Source organism: Pinus tabuliformis, chromosome 5_1, assembly GCF_031772625.1.
Source record: "Pinus tabuliformis cultivar Carrire ecotype Pingquan chromosome 5_1, CPIR1, whole genome shotgun sequence".
Classification (NCBI taxonomy): domain Eukaryota; kingdom Viridiplantae; phylum Streptophyta; class Pinopsida; order Pinales; family Pinaceae; genus Pinus; species Pinus tabuliformis.
The window spans coordinates 151,125,829-151,143,051 of record NC_142305.1 but is presented as its reverse complement, the minus strand read 5'-3'; the positions used below and the strand labels follow the sequence as shown (position 1 = coordinate 151,143,051).

Sequence of the window (17,223 nt, the reverse complement as noted above, 5' to 3'; positions counted from 1 at the left end):
ATTCTCTATGAACAATGTGAAACCTGTTAATGTTCCACTGGCTTCCCATTTTAAGCTTTCTTCGGTTTTGACTCCTAGAACTGATGAAGAAAAGAAGTATATGTCTCATGTGCCATATGCAAATGATGTAGGCAACTTAATGTATGCGATGGTATCTACAAGACTTGACATTTCACATACAGTTGGAGTTGTCAGTAGGTTCATGGCAAATCCAGGTGAAGAACATTGGCGCGTGGTGAAATGGGTGCTTCGATATCTAAGAAGCACAAGTGACCATTGCATCACCTTTAGTGGTAGTGAAGGATCAGTCTGCAGATATGTAGATGTTGATTATGCAGGTGATTTGGACAAAAGAAGATCTACTACAGGTTATGTCTTTACTCTTGCAGGTGGAGCAATTAGTTGGATGTCAAAGCTTCAAGAAATAGTTGTATTGTCCACTACCGAAGCAGAATATATAGCTGTGTCAGATGCCAATAAAGAAGCAATCTAGTTAAAGGGTTTGCTTGATGAGATTGGAAGGATGCAGGAGAAAGTGAATGTACTTTGTGATAGTCAAAGTGTTATTCACTTGGCTACAAATCCTGCTTATCACAGCAGAACCAAGCACATTGATGTAAGGTATCATTTTCTGAGACATGTGATCGATGGCGGAAACGTAGCTCTTCAAAAGGTCCATAGGCGAGAGAATTGTGTAGACATATTCAAAAAGCCAATTACAGTAGAGAAGCTGCAATGGTTTTTAGCTTCTCTTGGCTAGCGGAAAAGATGATGAATGGGCATGGGCAAGGGATTAGGAATTTTTTTATCAAGGTGGAGTTTCTTGGAAGTTTGACAACGAATTATGTAAATATGAGTAATAATTGTATTAGTTACTACTAGTAACCGAAACAACAATTATGTAATGGAGGAGGCCTGTATAAAACTAGTGAATGCCCGAGAAATGTAAGTGTGGAAAATCATTGTTGAATTAATAGAGATTCCAATCCCTTTCCTCGTGGATGTTTCCTTGACACCTTGTCAAGGTTTTACCACGTAAATCCTGTGTTTTTTATTTGTGTGTTTGGTTTCAGTTTTCAAGTCAGTTAAGAATCTTTCCTGGTCTATGTGTAACTAAATCTTTGTTTCTTTCTTCGTTTCCCCAATTATCACAACAAAATTCCAGTGTAGAAATTTTGAATGGGGATAAATAATTCCATGTATTAAACACCCATGTGCTTACCCTGGCTTATTGTCTCTCTGTTACTTGGTTATAGAGCTTCTAAATTACCAAAACTTTACTCCATATAGCAGCCACCCACTTTTCCACTGTGGCTTACTGATCACCTGCTACCTGTTAGCTGTTGTACTGTTTGTAATCAGAGAAGCAGTGTCCAACAATTATGTCAATTCCAATATCTATACTATATATTATTGTTATTCAGTATATGGTTGTTGCTGATGGAACGGTAGGGCCCAGATCGCGTCTTAGGCCTTCTTTGCCTTCCTCCTCCAGGAAACAACAATTTTGGAAATCCTAGAGTGGCATCTTTCGCTTTGGCTTTCACCCAGATGGAAAGGATGGACTGTATGTTCTGGCAATTTCAATTGCTGACACTAAAGACGAAACTCTGGTGTGGAATGCAGGTGAGGAAGGTGGCATCAGTGTGGGTGACAGAGCTTCCTTTGATTTCCAGATTGATGGCAACCTTGTGTTGCTCAATGGAACGAACACCGTGGTGTGGCAGAGTAATACTGCCAACCGAAGCATAGTCTCAGCTGCCTTGCAAGACAATGGCAATTTTGTAGTGAAGAATAGCAGTTCCAGCAGTGTTTGGGAGAGTTTTGTCAATCCTACTGATACCCTCTTGGTTTATGATAATTTCAGTGTGGGACAAAACCTCTACATGTATCCTTATTCATTCACTCTGGAGCCTGGGGGAAACTTCAAATTGAAATGGAGGAACAACATTACATTCTGGAATCAGGGTGCCCTAACTGGCTCCAGGGCATATCTCGATAATCAAGGAATTTTTACACTTTGCAACTCTGCTTGTGATCAACTTTGGACTGCATACAACAACCATTACACAGAGCCCTCTATCTCGCTGCGAAGGATCAGGCTCGAATCAGATGGAAATTTGAGGACCTATGGGTGGGTAAAAAGATCTCGAACATGGCAACTAGGATGGAATGCAATAGAAGACCAGTGTCAAGTCTATGGATGGTGTGGGAACTTTGGGGTGTGTGTATACAATGGCACAAGCCCTTATTGCATATGCCCATCTACAGATTTTGTTCCCATAGACCCCAAAGATCCCACCCAAGGGTGTAGAAGACTGCAGGACCTTACAGGGTGTACTAACCAGAGCATTTTTGTATTGAACCATACTCAATTCTTCTCTTATCCTCCAGAACCAGACTCAAAGTCGAACATATACTACTTGGGCATTAACAATTGTGAGCAGAACTACTGCCTCAGGAATCCATTGTGTGTTGCATCTACAATCATGGCTGATGGTTCGAGCATTTTCCAAATAAAGGCATAGAATTTCACAAGTTCCTATCAATCAACAGCTCTTTCAAGCACTTCTTATGTGAAGGGATGAGGTGAAGGTCATTGTTGGGCTAATTTATTGACTAAATTAACACAAGTATTTGATTATCAATCCGGGTTTGTAAAAATTGGAGGCAAATCCACTGTATATGGACATCAGATATAATCAAGTTTAGAAGATAAAATTTGAAGATTTAAAGAAGTACACATTACAAATATAAACCTATTTTAACAATTTCTAATTCACTTATGTAATATGTGAGGGAAGAGGTTCCTAACTTAGGAGAACCAGGTTGTCCTTCCCTACAATACTACTTTCATGAAGATAAATCTAAGAGCACTAATTAACAATGGTTTATGATGCAGAAGATGTAAAAGAAGAGGCTCCTAACTAAGGAGGTCCAGATTGTCCTCCTTCACAATCCTACTATATCACAATCACCATTGCTTCAAACCAGAAATGCATAAATAACTTCAAATAAGAAAAGGAGAATGAAATTCAGTTTTAGTTCAAGATCAAATAGAAGGGGAATTTAACATAAATTCTTGTGTGTTCCTTCATATGTAGATTAGAATTAAACCAATATTCATTCAACAATCATCACACATCTAAATACATTTGAAACAAAAACTAGTCTATGAAAACTATGAAAATTGAACCAAGAAGTGTACTTAGCTTGGTGTGGGGGCCCTCCACCCTTGCCTTGCACACTTGAAGAAATATCAGCTACAACAACTTCAGTAGATCAACCAATCATGAAAAACAAATTGGAATGAAACAAGTTCTTCAAATTAGCTCCCAACTCCAATTATACAAAAGTTACATACAAATTCCATTACAAAAGCCATCAAAGTCTTGGCTTTAAATAGAGGTTTAATGAAACAAACTGATCTATATTATCTCTAACAATCACATCTACTCATATCCACCTATCTAAGTCGAACTCATCCAATTCATCCCAAGAAATATGGTCAATCCCATAAAATCTCAAAACTACCCTATTTCCTATGGATTTTCTGGTGACTAGTCATGTTTGACTAGCCTTGACCGGGCCTAATAAAGCTTGTTCTGGCCAAACCAAGTGGAGTTAGCTTAGTCCTAGTTCCCAAGATGTACATCCATGCATCAAACTCGAGCTCAAGTGTCCTGCAAACATGTCATCCACATAGATATTCCGAGAATTTCTGATTCAGTCCAAAATTGCACTTAAAACTCAATTTTCATAAAAACTTCTAGAAATTGCAAAATTAAAATTAAGCACCTGAATATGCATAAAATACATCAAAATGAGATGTGTGATGGAAAATGGATGGAAAATATAAGGATTAAGTATGTTTCCCTAACCAAAAATAGACCAAAACTGAGGGCCAACATCTCCCCCTTGTTGATCTTCAAACATGTCCTCATGCTTGTCTTTGTCTCATCGATCTTCTGCCTCTATATGCTGACCTCCTTTGTTGTTCTACCGATGGCTCTGTCCCTTGAAGATGAAGCTTTATCTTGATCTACCTGTAAAAGGATATCTATGCCTTCATGTACTTCTTCTCTTTTCTTGTGGATGACTTTCTTTACCAATATATCATTCTGGATGAGCAGCTTTAGATGACAAATAAAACTTGAATTTTGCAATACAAACACGGGATTCATGTCCCTCTCAAATCAGCAATTTTACTCAAAGCATCCAATATCCAGTTGCCCTTACATCTCATTAAAATAAGCAAATTTTTTATGTCTAGGCATTCACTTTCAATTTAGCCACTCGTTTACCCATGTAATTTGCAAAATAGGGGTCAAAAGAACCATAAAAATATCTCAAATAGAAATGAATTTGAGAAATTTGTTTGCATGGAGTCTAATTAGGCTCGTTCTGAAGAAAACCCTTGTTTTCGTTTTTCAAATTTAATTTTCATTTGCCCAAAAAAAGTAACGAAAAATAGTAGCTTCTCAAAATTGAAATGCATTCCTGAGATTGAATGATCATTCAATTTGCAATCAATTTTTTTCTTCAAAATTTTTGTTGGACACCTAATCCTAATGGGTTAGCGTGGAAGTTGAATGGACAAAGCAGTCCAAGAGACCTTGGGATCTGAATCCCAAGAGTCACATATGTGTACTATAAATGTATATCTATTGTTAATAAAAATGCAATCACTGATTTATCTTTCCATCTGTTTCGCTGTCCATGTGAGTTTAACATGGTATCAGAGCCACTTGTTTTTCTGTGGCCTTTTTTATGTGCATGTCAGTACTGCTACGCCATATAATTAGCTGCTACACTGCATGCGCTCTGTCCTTTGAATTATGCCTGTGCTCTTTACTGTTTATAAACTTTCTGTAAAAGAAGCGCTGCCCTGACATATTCTATTCCTGCTCTCCGTCAGAACTGTTTTCTCCGTTTAATCCACTGAAATTCTTCTCTAAAAGGAATTCCTCTTGAAGAGCGATTTATCTAACGATTTGTGTGTTGGTCTTAGAAAACGCTTCTGCGCCACTGTATAGTAACGCTTCTGCGCCACTGTGTATTCTCTTCGGTTTTTTTTGATAACGCTCAGAAAATGCTTCTGCCATGTACTGTGCTTTATCTGCCCTGCAATCACTGCACCCAATCCATACCACGAAATCGCCCCATCATTTTCATTCTGTTTCTCGTCTGAATAATTAGGTTGTTTCTGGTTTTTCAGTCGACAGAATTATGGGCAGCCTTAGCCTTTGGAAGATTTCTCAAAGAAAAGTGAAGCTTACACTCCAATAAATCAATATCACCAAGCAGCAGTTTATCATCCAGCCTCCTAACTTCTTTTACAAGACCAGAAATGAGTGTTAAAGCTTCCGAGTACTCTTTGCTTTCCATTAATAAAGCAGCAAGCCTTGCTTCAACCCTTTTGCCTTAAAAATGTTCGTTTCTCCAAACGCGTCCATTCCACCATTTCCCTACATAGAGTTATCTGAAGCTGTGATGTTCCCGGGATCTTTGCAACCGCATCAATTACTCCTCTGACAATCTTAGCAGTCTTAGCCTTTGGAATCAGAGAAAAGAAGGGGCGTAGAACTGTAAGGAGACTCTTCAGCTCCTCCCCCCGCTTCTCCTGTGTGAGGAGATCAGAAAAGTTTGCAATTGCCGCTGTCTAACGCAGCCAATGATTCCTCTTTTCAATTTAAATATTACTGGTTTGAAGAGTATTCGTTACCTGCAACCTAACCTTGGAGTGGGGACGCAAATTAGTGGTACCTTTGTATTTGCTGAGATTTGATAGCCGTCGATGAACTGCTACACCGTTTTGTAGGCGCACAACTGAACCCTCGGCACAAAGTTCCTGCGAGTTATCATTGCAGGGTTTACAACAAGTGCAGGTTTTTCCAGCTGAATTAGGAAAATTTCGGGAAGGACAACGAGCAGAACCCGATGATTAGAATCCCTGTATTGAATCGATCTGTTTCTTCACCATGATGCCATTCTAAATGGGCTTATTGAGATCACCATGTATAGAAGACATCGCTACGATAATCAGAGGAGAAACTCTGCCACTCAAGTGGTCGATCACGCACCAGAACTGAAGGATCCAATAACCGCTACGAAAGCTTATTTTTCAGAGACGTGTATGAAGTCACCTTTTCTTGTTACACATTCTCTTGTTCACAGTTTCGTTTAAATGCAGTGGGTCCTGATGCACGTATTCAAATACATGTGTTTGTTACCTTAACTCGGGGTGGATATTGTGGTTTGCTCTCACACCAGTTATTCTATGTGTTATTGGAAACGACAGTCTTTCCATCGTTGGCAATAAATCTTTTAAAACAAAAGACAAACCCTGATGAAAAACATAATCTTAAACGGTAGCAGCTGTGGTATGAGCGAACATATCTTGCTTTGTGCTACTGTGCTCTATCTGTACAGTATTAATATATTTGGCTAGTAAATGTAAAGGACTTTAATATCTCTCTATTTTGATCCTAAATGTACATAGAAGATTGGATGTGGCCATGACGTTTGCGCACAGAGTAATCCAAAAAGCAGCAGAAAAAAAAAACGGTAGGGGAAGCAGATGTCAATAGGGAAGCAGCTGTAAGGCTGCTTTACATATTATGTAACAGGCTTGAGATTTACTTTATTGTTTGGTTAGTAGTATGGGAAGCAGCTCATTTAAGGAATCCAGTGACAGCCGCAAATAAGATTCTATGTTATTTGGTTATTCAACTAGGAGTTTTGGTTTGAACTGTTCTCAGAGACAGTGTTGAACAAGTATCTAACTAAATTCATTCTAAAAGGCAGGTTTTGCAAGCATCTGACATTCATTTGAGAAGGAAGCGATATGTGGGTTCCATAAGATTGGAGATCTTATTCTTAGCTAGGACCTGAAAGAGTGTATATATGGTTAAGCTGATTTGGCTTCTCTTGCAGTCCTAGCAGATCAGGGGTGGCTTCTGTTTATCAGCTAATTTTTTGTACATATCATGTATATTACTAGGCAAGGCATATGATTGTTGAGGTATGAATGTGTGGTATTATATGATATGAAAGCATCCTATGCGTCGGTCATTTTTCTTGTCGATTCATGCTCCTCCTTATACGGCACTGATTACTTTATGTTATTTCAAATGTGTTGGAATATGATACTTATATAACCAAACACAACTGAAATCGAGAACCATCACTATTTTTAAAGACAAGTGCAATCTTTTGAAGACAAGTGCAATCTGTTGCAAATCCAATTGTATTGACATATTGCGAGTGAGTGTTGATTTTTCTCTACAAGTTGTGATCAGTTTCAAGTGCAATTTGACAATGAATAAAATAGCCAGAATTGGTGAAGTATTGGAGTTCTTAAAAACTCTGATACATTCCTCTGATCATAGTACAGTAAGAATAAGCAAAGCTTCTCTTGTTGACATTAGAACCTGTTTGCATAATGTACAAGAGAATATTGAGTTTTTGCAGCTTGAATCACAGCTACAGCAGGAAGAATTACAGCAGTGGAGTCATCATTCTGAACCTGTTTCTGTTCAGAACAATGAAGCAGACTCCCATAAACAGCAAGTCAATATTGTTCAAGTTCATTCAGATTCAGTACCCAATAAAGCAGCAAGTGTACATGCAGATGCAGAAACTCAATCTGCACTTCCCAAGCCCATCATCAGACCTTGGGAACAGCTTGTCCACAACAAGCACAGAACTGGTCTTGGATATGACAAGGACTTATCCTTTCATATTCCAGACTATGCCAAGCCCATTCAGTTTCAAAGTGCTGGATTTATTCATGACAGTTCACCTCCAGCTGTTCCAGATTCTGCCCCTCTTCCACAGCAACAACAACAACAACAAATCGTGAAATGCCAACACTGTGACCGAGTTGGCCATTTGAAAGATCACTGTTTTGATCTTCATCCATGTAAGCACTGTCATAAAACCAGTCATTCTTCACACAGATGCTTCAGAAATAAACATCCTGCAAGAAAAAAGATTCATCTTGGATGGATCGCTTCTTGGCAATGGGCATCAACAGCCAAGAAGATATTCCAAACACATGTCAGAACTTGTTCCAGAGTATTGAGCAGTCTTGCAGTTGAGTTTTCTCCATCATCTCACCTTGTATCTGACAGGGGGGGAAATGAAGGTCATCTACAAGAGGAAAATGTGATGAATATAAAATATGCATTCAGATATTAACTCAATTTCAACAAAGTCTAAAAATTTCTACAAAAATTTGAATTTGCAAGAACAAAATTGTGCACTTACGATACTTGTACTTCCCTGTAGTATTGGATGAATGTTGTTGTTCTTTAACAATATTGGATGAAGTTGCCTTGATCGAATATCGTAGATAGATAGAAACATAGAGCTTATTTATGCTTCCTGTTCTAGCATCCTTCATTGATTCTGGTCCATTGATTGTTGATGCCGTTCAGGTCCCTCTGCAATTGATTCATGATAACTCAGGTCCCTTTTGTCATGTACATTTTTATGCAATATATACATGTTTTTGCTAACATTTCAGGTCCCTCTGCAATTGATTTCAAAAATATTTTAGGTCCCAACTGCCAACAATACAAGTTCCGTTGTCAATTCAGTTGCACAACTAAGTTTCTTTTTGTGAACCTTCCCCCTTGCTGATGGGAAGACTTGTCCTCAAGTCTTGTTTATTTTGGAGGATGATTCCTGCAAACTCAAACTGAAGAAATGGTAAAACTAAATAGAGAATTCATATTGGCCAAGCAAGTTTGTTTTTCAATATGAATTCGAGTTTGTATTGTGCCACTTTCGTGGATTTTCACAACCAAACTCCTTTATTATTTTTGACCTTTTTCTATTTTTTCTGAATGGAGATGGGGTGTAATGGAGTAGGGAAGTATGAAAGCTTATGAAAATAGGTTATATTGAAGTCATGATGTAGTAGTAAGTTTGGACTTCAACATGCTTGGTCATGGAGCTTAACATACAGTATGGATGATGAACAATGTGAATTCAAATCATGAACAAATGATGATGATCAAATTATGAACAATATGAATTCAATATGAAAGGCTTCTTTGAAGATTGATGTGACTTGACATGGTACTGAACTTGACTGTTTCTTCTAATGATTGTCTTCATGTCTTTTTTCCTTGATCTCGATCATGTTGTAGGGTTTGGTGGTGTTGTTGGTCAACATTGAAGAGAAAGCTTCAAGAGTTTGAGTTTCATTGAATGAACTCAACATCAGGTGAATTTTCACTTTGCTTTGACTTGAACATTTGTATTCATATTATAGAATATGAATTTGACTTTGAAAATTACTTCATCCATGGAGTTCACTCCTTCATTCTTCCTATGACCTGCAAAAACATAGCACTTGCCTGCAATACAACATTAGATGATGGAGGAAGAGAGGTGTACAGTATCTCTTCTTCCAATAAAAATGTAAATCATTACAAGCATTGCTTAGGAAACAAGTCTAAATATGATAGACAAACATAATGCATTTATTTACCCTTTTGAGGAATGGTGGCCAGCCTAGACCTCCTAGCGGTATTTTGTTTACAAAATATTCGTTTGATATCCTATTAGAGTGATTACAAATCCAAGTTGAAGTGAATTCATATGGCTACCTCCAGTATAAACAGGTTTTCAAAATGGTTTAAAATGATATAGTAAAAATTATAAGGAGTGCCATGTTTGATAGAGTTGCTTATTAATTTTTAACTAGACCAACAGTCATTATTTTAAGCGTAACTTCTTTGATAAAGATCAGATCAATGTGATTCCACTTGGATATTAAATTAGATTCATTTTTGTATTTCCAGTAGAAACAAGTTTTCAAAATTCTTAGGGTTGATATCACAAAATTGGTGATGAACAGGCCTAGGAGGCACAGTTTTACTATATCGTTTTGAAGACATGCTGTCACTAAATGTGGCATAACTTCTTCATTTCATCTCAAAATGGGATGATTCAAATTGCATCTTAAACTAGAATTGAATATATATCTCCCATATAAACAGGTTTTGAAAAGAAGATGATTTGGTATGTCAAATATGCCAATGAACAGTCAAGACCTAGAATTGTCACCATGCAGATTTTTCGACAAGCAGTTAGTATTTCAAGAATAACTTTTTCATATTATATCTGATTGAAGTGATTCAAATTGATTTTGAAACTAGATTCGAAGGGCTATCTTCCCTATGAATTTTAGATAAAAATGTTTCCATTAGACACTTCAAATATAGGTTGTTCTAACTCTGTCCTTAACATTTCACTTGAGACCTAGTTTTGATTTTGATCACATTTTTATTTGTGATATAAATTGAAAACTTCAAAATGGATTCCAAAACTAGATTTCAAGAGATATGTAAAATAAACCATGATTTCAAAATGATCCTATATGACTACCCAAAATAGGCTTTCTCTTACTGCATTTTGCCATGTAGTCCTTTCAAATGAATATTGAACAGTGATTTGAAGAAATTGTTTGAAACAAATTTATTATGGAAGTCTTATTGTGAATTCATTCTACTTGTTTATTTATTCCATTCTATCCTATTCTATTATAGAAAACTAATTCATTCTCTCAAGTATAAGAGAATTTCCAGTGCATCCATTTTCGTAACAAGATCATAAGTAAACTCATATCCAAATTTGAAAAATATACTTTAATGAATGTTTGGACATGCAAATTTATTTTATCATAAATATTTGATGAGAAAGAATGTTGAGGAATGGAGTAGTGTTGTAACCTATTCTTTAACATCATCTTTTAGATCTTGTCATTGAAAATGGATTTTGTAGTTATTTTTTTTGATTTTATGTTTTTGTTGGGGGGTTTTGTTTTGGAGACCTAATTTTAGGATCTCTATTTCTAGACATAAAGAAACATAACTAAGAGAAATGTATCTTAACTAAATTTTTAGTGTTTTTGTTTATCTTCTATTTGACTATGCTGATAATTGCCTCCCCGGAAACGACGCCAAAATGTTGGGCTAATTTATTGACTAAATTAACACAAGTATTTAATTATCAATCCGGGTTTGTAAAACTTGGAGGCAAATCCACTGTATATGGACATCAGATATAATCAAATTTAGAAGATAAAATTTGAATATTTAAAGAAGTACATATTACAAATATAAACCTATTTTAACAATTTCTAATTCACTTATGTAATATGTGAGGGAAGAGGTTCCTAACTTAGGAGAACCAGGTTGTCCTTCCCTACAATACTACTTTCATGAAGATAAATCTAAGAGCACTAATTAACAATGGTTTATGATGCAGAAGATGTAAAAGAAGAGGCTCCTAACTAAGGAGGTCCAGATTGTCTTCCTTCACAATCCTACTATATTGCTTCAAACCAGAAATGCATAAATAACTTCAAATAAGAAAAGGAGAATGAAATTCAGTTTTAGTTCAAGATCAAATAGAAGGGGAATTTAACTTAAATTCCTATGTGTTCCTTCATATTTAGATTAGAATTAAACCAATATTCATTCAACAATCATGACACATCTAAATATATTTGAAACAAAAACTAGTCTATGAAAACTATGAAAATTGAACCAAGAAGTGTACTTAGCTTGGTGTGGGGGCCCTCCACCCTTGCCTTGCACACTTGAAGAAATCTCAGCTACAAAAACTTCAGTAGATCAACCAAGCATGAACAACAAATTGGAATGAAACAAGTTCTTCAAATTAGCTCCCAACTCCAATTATACAAAAGTTACATACAAATTCCATTACAAAAGCCATCCAAGTCTTGGCTTTAAATAGAGGTTTAATGAAACAAACTGATCTATATTATCTCTAACAATCACATCTACTCATATCCACCTATCTAAGTCGAACTCATCCAATTCATCCCAAGAAATATGGTCAAACCCATAAAATCTCAAACTGCCCTATTTCCTAGGGATTTTTTGGTGACTAGTCATGTTTGACCAGCCTTGACCGGGCCTAATAAAGCGTGTTCTGGCCGAACCAAGTGGAGTTAGCTTAGTCAAAGTTCCCAAGCTATCCATCCATGCATCAAACTCGAGCTCAAGTGTCCTGCAAACATGTCATCCACATAGCTATTACGGGAATTTCTGATTCAGTCCAAAATTGCACTTGAAACTCAATTTTCATAAAAAACTTCTAGAAATTGCAAAATTAAAATAAAACACCTGTATATGCATAAAATACATCAAAATGAGATGGATGTGATGGAAAATGGATGGAAAATATAAGGATTAAGTAGGTTTCCCTAAGCAAAAATAGACCAAAACTGAGGGCCAACAGTTATCCTCCAGCACCACCACCTCCTGCAATTAGGACTGTGAATTCATCCGAGGTATCTGCCATTGCAATAACAGCAACAATTTTAGTACCTATTATTGCCTTGATTACTATGAAGACGTCCATTTGGTGGATTCTCTGTAGAAATAATCCTAGGTTTAGATTTGGACAGGTACGAGCCCAATACACACTCCTAGATTATGCCTCGGGGGCTCCAGTTCAGTTTTCCTACAAGGAACTCCAACACTTCACAAGGAATTTTACGCAAAATTTGGGTTCGGGTGGGTTTGGAACAATGTACAAGGGAGAATTTTCCAACAATACCATAGTTGTTGTCAAGCAGTAGGAAGGGATCGAACAAGGTGAGAGGCAATTTCACATGGAGGTGGCAACCATCAGCAGTAATCATCACTTGAACTTGGTTAGGTTAATTGGATTTTTATCAGAAGGCCGCCATAGATTGGTGGTTAATGAATTCATGAAAAATTCTTCTTTGGACACATTCCTTTTTTCTTCTCCATAGCAATCCAGGATGCTAGATTGGGATAAGCGCTTTAGAATAGCCCTTGGGATTGCAAGGGGCATTACTTACTTGCATGAAGAGTGCAGAGATTGCATTGTTCATTGTGATATTAAACCCGAGAACATACTCCTAGATGATAATTTCAGTGCAAATGTCTCCGCCTTTGGGCTCTCGAAGCTCAACACCATCAGAGATCATCAAAAGCGCTCATTGACTCGTGTTGAAGGAACCAGAGGATACCTGGCTCCAGAATGGCTTGCCAATTTTCCCATCACAACCAAGTCTGATGTTTATATTTATGGCATGGTTTTGTTGGAGATCATAGGTGGTACAAGGAATTTTGATACTATGGCCTCAAGGAGAAAGAAATTCTCAATATGGGCATATAAGGAATTTGAAAGGGGAAACATTCTAAATATTTCAGCCGAGAAACTAGGTGGAAATATTAATATTGATCAGGTGAAAAGAGCACTTCGAGTTAGTTTTTGGTGCATTCAGGAGTAGCCCTCAGAGCGGCTAACTATGGGGAAAATTGTCCAGATGCTGGAGGGGATATTGCCTATTGACAAACCACCTGCTCCTAAATCTTTGGAAAGCTTCGAAAGCAGTACCAGTGGCAGTACTAGCGAACTAGCACTCTCAGTGTTTGCAACATCCAGTCATCTTGTTTCTTCTATGTATGCCACTCTGTCTTCAAATATTTAAAAAATATGGAAGAGAAACTCTCTAGCAGAAGGCAACTATCTGCTCATGGCCATTCAATAATGAAACTTATTACAAGATAAGTTCATTTTACTTTCCTGCTCAATGGAAGGATCACCATTACTTGGTTTCTTGTGTAAAATTCAGAGGAAAGAATTAGTTTGTATGTTTTATTATGCCATTGCAGGTTTCAAAGGCAACATATAGAGGACATCTATATTAAATACACACTTGCCTTGCTAGCGTTCATAGCCTCTGAGATGGCGTGTGTATATAAAAAGACAAACTGAATATTGTAATGCTAAAGAGGCAACTTTGATTTGTCAACTGCATTATAATTTTGGAATAGATCATTCAAGCTTAGGGCTGTAACTTTTTAATCTCAAAAGTAAGATTTTTACCAGTAGAAGGAAATTTAGGAATGACAAATTATATTTTTGCTTTTTGGCATTAACCATTAACATGCGTTATCTCCGTTAGATAGCTGAAGTCTGAGATTCTGATTCTATCAAGATACTCTTATTACTATAAATTCTAGGATATTTAAACACTGATACATCTCTTTCAATAAATGACTTCTTTAGTCACTGTGTTGAATTCTCCCACACAGTTTTCCATACAAATATTTTATTAGAATTTTTTTGAAAAGTAAATATTTCAAAAAGTTTAATTATATAAAAATATTGACAGTGTCCTGAAGATGGATCTTTAGTAAATTTTCTAAAACATAATGAAATACAAAAATATTATCCGCACTCTTTGATCCACCTTGATTTACTTTATGTTTTCATCTCAAACATGGTCGTTTTTGGCAAATGCCCGTGCTCGTTTTCATTGGTATTTCTCAAAAGCAGAAACAAGCTGGATAATCAAGGTTGGAATTTCAAAATAGAGTCAATTTTGAAAATAGATTCAACTATTAAATTTGATGGTTTTCACACTTTTTTGGCCTTTTTCTTGATATCAAGTAAAGATTTTGAGAGCTTTGCAAAATTTTGAACTGTCTTTGACAGGCAAATCACCCCATGATGAGCAAATTGCCCGTCAAATTCCATCCCTGTGGATAATAATAACAATTATTAGACAAAATCATTGCCAAAAGCAACATAAATTCACTTTCAGGGGTCTTTTGAGTAAGTATTATATGGAAAAGCATTTTCTCCCAATGTTAGAACTTAAACTTAATGCTTGAAATCTCTTTTTTCGTATATGTAAAGGTTAGAGACAATCATCATAATTATTGACAAAATTGTGATGGAAGAGTTATTTCTCAATTTGAATGGTTATCTTTATTTTAGCTTTTTAATATTGACAAGTTAAAATAAATTATTTTTTTATATGAAAATGAAAATTAATTGTAAAATTTATGTATGTTTCACACATAACACCTTTCACTGTGTCAAGTTGTACAAATTTCAAATGAAGAATCTTGTTCATAAACCTTCACCCCATGTAAACTTGTACAAGTACACAAAGATGACACTAGTTCACTGGTATAACGATCTATATAGAAAACATATCAAGGAAATTTAATAGGAACATTTATTTACACTAAGTATATAGATCTTATGGAACGAATTCAATTGGAGCATTTACTTCTAATCTATATAAAAACCATATGGAGGAAATCAACTAGAACCATTTACTCTTTAATCTCATGGATGATTGTTATATAATGAGACTATTTCCCTTTCTTACATGTCACGGGCCCAGGAATTCAAACAATTATAATGAGTTTCTTTTTTAAGCAATCAAAATATAGTATTATTTTATGGATATATCATTGTAATCTCCAATTAAAAAAAGGAAGAAAAAAAAACGAAGACTATTTAAAACTGCAAAGAACACAATTTTTGATAATAAAAAAATATAACTTACAAGAATATTTTGCCATAAGAATTATAGGCATAATGAGTAGCCCATGTGGCCTAATGATTAGTGCACATGTTTGTGCACTATGATGGGACACCGTTTACAAAAGAACATAAAAATAAAATTATTTTCCGGTCAACAAAAATGAATGAATACTACTTATTTAGCATTCAATTTATGTTAATAAGGAATCACACATGCATTGAATCAATTTTGATCTCTAGTGCCTATGGTAATGTCTTCATAATAAGTAGGCATAAAGAACACATGTAAGGGATATTCATAAATGCAAACAAGTAGAGAAAGTATTAAATGCAAGCAAGAGAAATATGGAAAATTGGAGTAGGAAGTGAGAAGATCTACAAGTGGAGTCATAGAGGTTTGGTAGATACCATTTGTAAATCCAAGGATCAAGAAGATGGGGAGTTAATTTAAATTGAAGGTGATTCCACTTGAAACTATTTCTCTGTGAGTAGCAAAACGATTCACTACAACTAAAACTTTTGATCTTCCATGCCCAGTGCTAAGGTGTGGTTTGGTAATATATGGATGAATGAGCTCCATAGCAATATGATTCTGTTGTATAAAAATTATAACATTTTCTTTTGAACTAACATGATATGGGGAAAATTTGTTAATATCCATTTTTTTAATTGTTATGATATATCTAAAAAAAAATTATTAAAGAAAAAATTATTAATTTGATCATTTTTATTTCAAATTTGACAAATAATTTTTTATTTTAATCTTCATTTGTATGAGAAATAATTCTGTGCATTACTATAACAAGGCTAACAGCTAGAGAGTGGTCGAAGAATAATGACGATTTCAAATTTAAACCCTGATGCCAACTTAGAATGTTTAAATCTCTTTTTTTTTTTAATCTCGAAATATTTATGGGAGATAAACTCAAGTGTGAGATCAGCTTAGTAGTTTTCAAATGTATTTAGAAACAAGTCAGCTTCAGCACAATCCCCATCAGTGCTCGTTTCCACACACAGAAACATTTTGTTGGCAGAATTGGTGTAGAAAAGCATCGGGAAAATGTAGAAAATGTTCTCTAACGAATTCCTATATGAAAATGTCACTTTATGCCCTTCAACATTTTTTCCCCTTTTGGGTTAATGGTCAGTTCACATTTACTCTTTCAAAGTATGGCATGGTAGATAGCTAATCCTCAGGATTAACCTTGGGTCAGTTTGCGTAGCTATTGGAGTCCAAGAACTCCCATAAACTAATTCAAATGTTTCCTATATGTATTAATATGTACACATTGTACATCATTGATTGAGAATGATTAATATACATTTGATTTGGTTTCCAGTCTCATGTAGTGTTCTATAGTGGTATCAAAGCGAGTGAGATGCTCTGTTGAATGAGAGCCTGGTTAATTTTCTCTATCAAATAAAATGAATATGAGACTTCAGAGGTTAATTTGAACATTATCAAAGCCCGGGTTGAGTTGTTTCTAAACTCCATGTATTTTAAGTCTATGGCGTAAACAAAAGGCGGAGCATGAAGGTTGTGAGGATAGTTGAATGCAACATAAGGACACTCAAACTATTGACTCTTTGTAAGTTTTATATCTTTCAGTCATAATCAAAGAAGATTGGAGAAATTGAGTGGTATAAAGTTTTTTTTTAACATATCCTTGGAAGTTAGAATACATGTTGGAGTTTTGAGTGCTTGTTGTTCTCAATAAAAATTTCCAATACTGAGTCGAATACCAATAATTGTTGGATTGTTTGTTAAAAGTATCAGTTGTCACTCATTGCTAAATGTGTTTTCAGCTATGAAAAGAGTGCAAAGAAGGTAGTGAAGTTTGAAGCCATTTCCCAAGCCACAGA

General features: G+C 35.7%; 1 pseudogene; it reads left to right on the top strand.

The window, feature by feature from the left end:
- Positions 1-13,507, top strand: part of LOC149163865 (G-type lectin S-receptor-like serine/threonine-protein kinase At1g34300) — a 43,535-nt pseudogene extending 30,028 nt beyond the window's left edge.
- Positions 13,508-17,223: the final 3,716 nt, after the last annotated feature.